Source organism: Odocoileus virginianus, chromosome 8, assembly GCF_023699985.2.
Source record: "Odocoileus virginianus isolate 20LAN1187 ecotype Illinois chromosome 8, Ovbor_1.2, whole genome shotgun sequence".
Lineage (NCBI taxonomy): Eukaryota > Metazoa > Chordata > Mammalia > Artiodactyla > Cervidae > Odocoileus > Odocoileus virginianus.
Window position 1 is genome coordinate 51,357,531 of NC_069681.1, and position 6,253 is coordinate 51,363,783.

Below are 6,253 nucleotides of genomic sequence, written 5' to 3' on the forward strand. Positions count from 1 at the left end.
TATTAAGTTGGACCATAAAGAAAGCTGAGAGCCAAAGAATTGGTTCTTTTGAATTGTGGTGTTGGAGAAGTCTCTTGAGAGTCCCTTGGACTGCCAGGAGATGAAACCAATCACTCCTAAAGAAAATCACCCCTGAATATTCATTGGAAGGGCTGATGCTAAAGCTGAAGCTCCAATACTTTGGCCACCTGATGCAAAGAACTGACTCACTGGAAAAGACCCTTATGCTGGGAAAGTTTCCTGAAACTTTCCTGCAGGAGGAGAAGGAGGCAACCAAAAATAAGATGGTTAGATAACATCACCGACTCAGTGAACATGAGTTTGGGCAAACTCTGGGAGACAGTGAAGGACCCTGAGTCCTTGCATTCTGCAGTCCATGGGGCTGCAAAGAATTGGACTTGACAGCTACAACTACAACAACAATTTAGAAGAAAATTACCATAGGAAACTTCTTGTCCAGCTTTTTATTTACAGATTAAAAAACTGATGGATGGTGATATGGAGGAAATGGAAAACACACCTCATAGCACTTCTTAATTAATAATTTAATGTAGCTTGAGATAGGCAATCATCTAGCATTAAAATGGATAAGAAATCAGTATTTTTAACTTTGTTCACTGACACAAAGAGATTTGCCTCAACTCTGTAATAAAAATTGAATTTAGTCATGACACTTTTGGTTGAAATTTGCCAAGATGTCATCAAGTAGGTAATTGAACTTAATTTTTTTTTCATGCTTTAATGTCATGGTGATGGTCTCAGTTGCACAGGGTATAATAAAACTTAGAGATTAGAACTGTTGATTTTGAATTTTTGTTTCTTTCAACCAAATGATATCAAAACAACTTAAAAAATGGAAAAATTCCTACTAATGACTTGTAATAAATCTGAGCTTCATTTTTTCTATATTTCTATACAGAGTGTTTTTTCTTTAGTGGAAATAAGAAATAATAATTGAAAAAAGAAAATAGAGAGTCTTTCCCTTGAGTAGCCAAAAAGAGCAATTCACTGGTGACCACTCTCAATTGCTTTAGTACAGTAAAGGATATTGATTCATGGGTATCGCAAAAGAGTGAGGACTTTCAGCCCTAATGTGCCTAGAAGAGTAAATGATATAAGGGGAATAAGTTCAGGAGTAAAATGGAATCAGGGAAAATGCTAATATAATATTCTGTGGTGCAAAACTTCAGACCTGTTGCAGTATTTCAAATGCAGCATGATTAAAAAAAAAAAGCACAATAGATACATAAAGCAGAACAGTAAGCCAAAAAGAAAGGGAGAAAAGGGATCCAAAATCAGCAGACCAAAAATAGAAGGGGATTACAGTTATGGGAACTGAGAATGAAGACAGAAGCTGATCTGAACAAGACTGACAGCAAAAGGATAATGAGAGGTGAAAGTGTTGAGAGGCAGTGCAGAGGGAAAGCTACAAGCTAACCGGACAGAAAGAAGGAAGCTGACTGCAGGGTAATCAAAGAGTAGCGGCTGTGTGATGACAGGAAGGAGTGACAGTAAATCACATAAAAGGCAAAGGGGAAGCCATCCATTGGAAACACTGGTTGATGTGCGAGAAGGAAAAGTTGGATTTGTAAAAACAGTATCGTGTTTATTAAAGGGGTGGCTGCATCAATATATTAAAGTTGATGTCAAATTTCAATAAAAGGCACATTTGGAATTTATATTTATGAACATATCTGTCATTTATCTTTGTACATATGCAAGATTTTGGTGTGTTTTCAAAGCTCTACTAAAGGAAGCCATAAGTTTCAAGGTGTCAGATGGGAATTAGAAATGTGTAAGCTTGTAAAATGATTAGGTACAGTAGAGAATGAACACTTAATCAGTTAAATTTCCCAAAAGTAAAATAGTTTTGACAGAGCTAGTAAATTAAATCTGAACCCAAGGGGGGTCAGTTCAATTAGATTAGTCTGCTTCTGGTTCATACTGGTGGTGAGAGAAGGTCATAGATGACACTTCTGAACCTTAACTGATTCCAATTATTTGATGGGGTTGACTACTTTCTCTTGTGATATTGTTTCTTTTCCTGGCTTGTATCATGCTGTCTGTATCAGCTGTTTTTTGTCACTGTTATTTTAATTTTTTTTTTTTTTGAACTCCTGCCCATTCCTACCTCCATCTCACTCTCTAAATATGGAGGTATTTTCAACCTACTTTCTTTATACTTTCTGCCCTTCAAGTTCATCTACTTTTAGGAATGCAATACTTAATCTGGGAAAATAACTCCAAACTGTGTCACTAGCTGTGAACTTCCCCTAGACTCTCCCACTGAGTAGTGGGAAATTTCACTTTTCTACGTTGCTGTTTTGGCAACAAGATTCTGAACTTCTCTTTCATATTTTTTTTCTATTTATTCTTGTTCTTATTTTTCCCCTTTTTATTTGTTTCTCCTTCTGTTAATGACACTAGTTTCATCTCAGCTGCCAGGTTTGAAACCCTGGAAACCTTCACCTTACCTCTCACAAATCATGTGTTATAAGCCCTTTCAATTCTTCCAAGTAATGTCACACATGATTTATTCATGTGTTCATTTAGAAAAATTTAATCTACTATTTCTTAGGTAATTTTTATAACTATCGAACATCTGGGATATTGTTGCAAATGTCCCATCCACATTCCTTGCCTCATAAATTTTCTAATGATGAAAAAGAATACAATATAACAGTTTAGTAGTATGAGTTTCTCTTGGATGACATTTGAAAGTAAACACATTTCTTTCCTCAAGCTCAGTAAAAGGCCACTCATTTCAAAATGCTGTTTATAGTCAATTCTGATTAAAAATTAGCTTTTTCCTAGAGTTGCAATCCATTAAGTTTCTTAAATGTACTGAATGACATCATTTTAAAATATTACATCATCAAATAAGACCAAACACTTGGAGTAAGGATTCCCTGAAATGCCCTGTATAGCAAAGCTGAGTTTGAAAGTCTATCTTACTCTCCAAAAATCCCTAAAATGTGATTTTTATAGCGTTCTTTTCAAAATAGGTTTGCATGATACAGAGCTGCCAGTCAAGTATGCTTTTTTAATATCGTTTGGCATTTTTTTTCACTTTCTCCTCAGTAAAGTAGAAAAAAATAATAATGGAAAAAAGCAAAATAATGCTTTCAACCTCAACACTCAGGAAAACATTTGGAGTCATGTTTTAGACTAAACAATCAGTATTTCTTCTAGCCCTTCTGTGTGAGCATTTTTGAACCTATAAATTTGTATTTCTTAACTCCTACTTTTCCTCCTAGAAGTTCTTTCCACTCACATATTTTGTGGACATTGAAAAGGTACATAGTAGTCTAATATATGGTTCTGCCCTTCCCATATTTCTGTTTCAATTAAAACCCCTCATTTGAACTATCATGAGAGCCTCCTGATGTTTTCTTATGCTCTGCTTTTCCAATCCAATCCTGTATTAGCTCTGGATTTATCATATTATAAAGTAAATTATTTCACATTTATTTAGAATATACAATAAATGATCTAAATGACTGCCTAGGTGCCATTATACTTTTTAACCATCAAGAACATTTTCTAGATACATACTACAATTAATTGTAACAAACATCTACCAGAAAATGGAGATACTGAAGGGAGATTTCATTAAATATATTGACAAATTGACAGTAGTTTTCTATATTATTTTTTACTAGTCAACTTGAAAAGACTGTCTATAATTACTTACTTTTATTTCAATACTCCAAAACAATTTAACTATTTATTGGCACATCTATAATAATTTCCTATTGACATTTCAGGTGAAAACACAAGAGTGAATTCAAAGATCAAGAAAGATTACAGTGTTAGTATAATTCAGTTCTCTTCTATCACCAAATATTAGTGTCTCTGATTTATAACATCTCTTCAGTTTTTCATGTAGCAAATTATTTTCCCTCCTTCCTTCCTTCTTTTCTTTCTTTTTTCCTCCTGTCTCTCTCTGTCTATCTTTGTCTCTCTCTCTCATCACATGTAAACACAAACACACACACACACACACACACACAGTCCTGTCACAGAGAGGAATTACTTTTTATTTGTCTGACCAGGTTGATACCTGTTGTAACATATATGGTATATTTTTCAATTAGACTCATGGGATTAAATTAATTTATCCCAAATCAAGGCTTACTAACAATTCTAAGTGCAGACAACCACTATGCACATTCTTTTATGAGACCTACAGATATAGCCTCTGATTAACAACAACAACAAAATTTATGCCTTTTTGTTTCTCACTTTAGGACAAATTTTGATTCTAAAATTAACATGCAGGATGTTCAATTCAGGAAGAAACACTACTCATATAGAGGAAACATTTCAGTTATTATCTCCCTCTTCTTGTCCATGCTCCTATTCAATCGAGCCTGACTCTTTGCAAACCTTTGGACTGTAACCGTCAGGCATCTCTGTCCATGGTATATTTCAGGCAAGAATACTGAAGTGAGTTGCCATTTCCTTCTCCAGGGGATATTCCCAGCCCAGGAATCAAACCTGCATCTCAAGAGTCTCCTACATTGCAGGCAGATTCTTTACCTGCTGAGCTATCAGGGAAGTTATCTCCCTCTCATACCTTAATAATTACACAGATTAGGTTACATTTTCTACCATGACCCCACTAATACATAAATTCCATATTTATTTGCAATAGTCAGTGATTTAAGAGCAAATAAATTCTGTTGGTAATATTTTATGTAATATTAGAAAATACCAAAAAAGTTATGCAGCTTCAGTACCTTTCACCAGCACAGCATTATCAGAAAGGTTTGAATCAGAGAGCAACTAGGAGGATCCCACTCACTCCCACTTGTCACAGTCCCACCACTCCACATGGGGTGAAGCATAGCTGCTTCCCACTTATACGTTAATTTTGAAGTCCAATCCACTTTAGACCCCATAAAAAGAGAGACTGTCTCTTTTCCAAAGCTACTCCTCCCATTTGTGCTCAGAATATGAATTGACTCTTTGTACTGAAAAGTCCATGCTGTGCCTTCTTCATTCTCCTGGACCTGAAAGCTCACCCGAACCTCACTTATTTTAAAATGACCACTTTTTTTTTGGTTTGTTTGAGAGTAAAACAGAATGTTCATGACTAGTATCTAAGTCTTCCACATGGCTTTAATGGATATCCACTGGTACTTAACGGATATCTACTAGTACTGAAGAGGTAAAAGAAATGAGTCCTTAGCAATTTAAAAATACAATTAAAGAAGAATATATTTACTTCTAAAACTTCACTTCTTATATAATCATAAAGTTTTAGTGCTTGGAAAGAATATTAGGTAATTTCTTCTTTCGGTAGCAAAGAAATTGAGGCCCATAATGGAAAACCAAATTACTCAATTGATAATTATGCTTGATTTATCCTTGATTCATGCTCATATCATAAGCCATGTCTTCTTCTCAATTACTAGAGAAGACTCATTAAAAAGTCTTTTCTTCAACACTTATGGTGCAGGCAGTAGGTAGTGGAATAAAATACAACAAAGCAGCCTAATGACTCCTTTCCCTTCATTGAAAGAAATGGCCTGCCCTAGACACTGACAAACACTTTGGGTCAGTCTGCACTTTCTGTCTTCTACTCTTCCCAGTCTCATTTTCCAAGCTGAAACTACTTTATCATTGCTCTTCCTAATATTTTAAATTAAAATCTATTTTAATTTAAATATAAATAATATATTTATAAATAGAAAAATGTGTGTATACATATAGAATGGATAAACAGATTAATTGTAATGCTGTGTTTGCTTCATAAAAGTCAGAATTTTTTAATGCATGTTTTTCTTAAAGAAAATTTACTTAGGCATATTATGTCTTATTATTTTGTTAAAATTTCACTTTAGTATGACTGCTCAATAAGTAATATTCATAATTTAAATAGCTTAAGTGTATAACATATGTAATGAATTAAATTATAACTAATCTAGGCTTTTTTATTATAAATCTCCATCTTTTGTCCAGAGTGCTTTCTCACTCTGTACATGTTTAATGTTAAATACAGAATGGAGATTCTAGCTCATTCTTTTATTGAAGATCACTGAGAGCTTATAGTCAATTAACTTTCACTAATGTTGAATGCCGCTATTCATGGGGTCGCAAAGAGTCAGACATGACTGAGCAACTGAACTGAACTGAACTGAATGTTGAATGTCTCAATAAATCTATATATTTCCAATAAGACGAACTGATACTGTAAAGATATCCTCAAAAGGATCAAGAAGAGAGAACAGTTTATCACTAAATGATC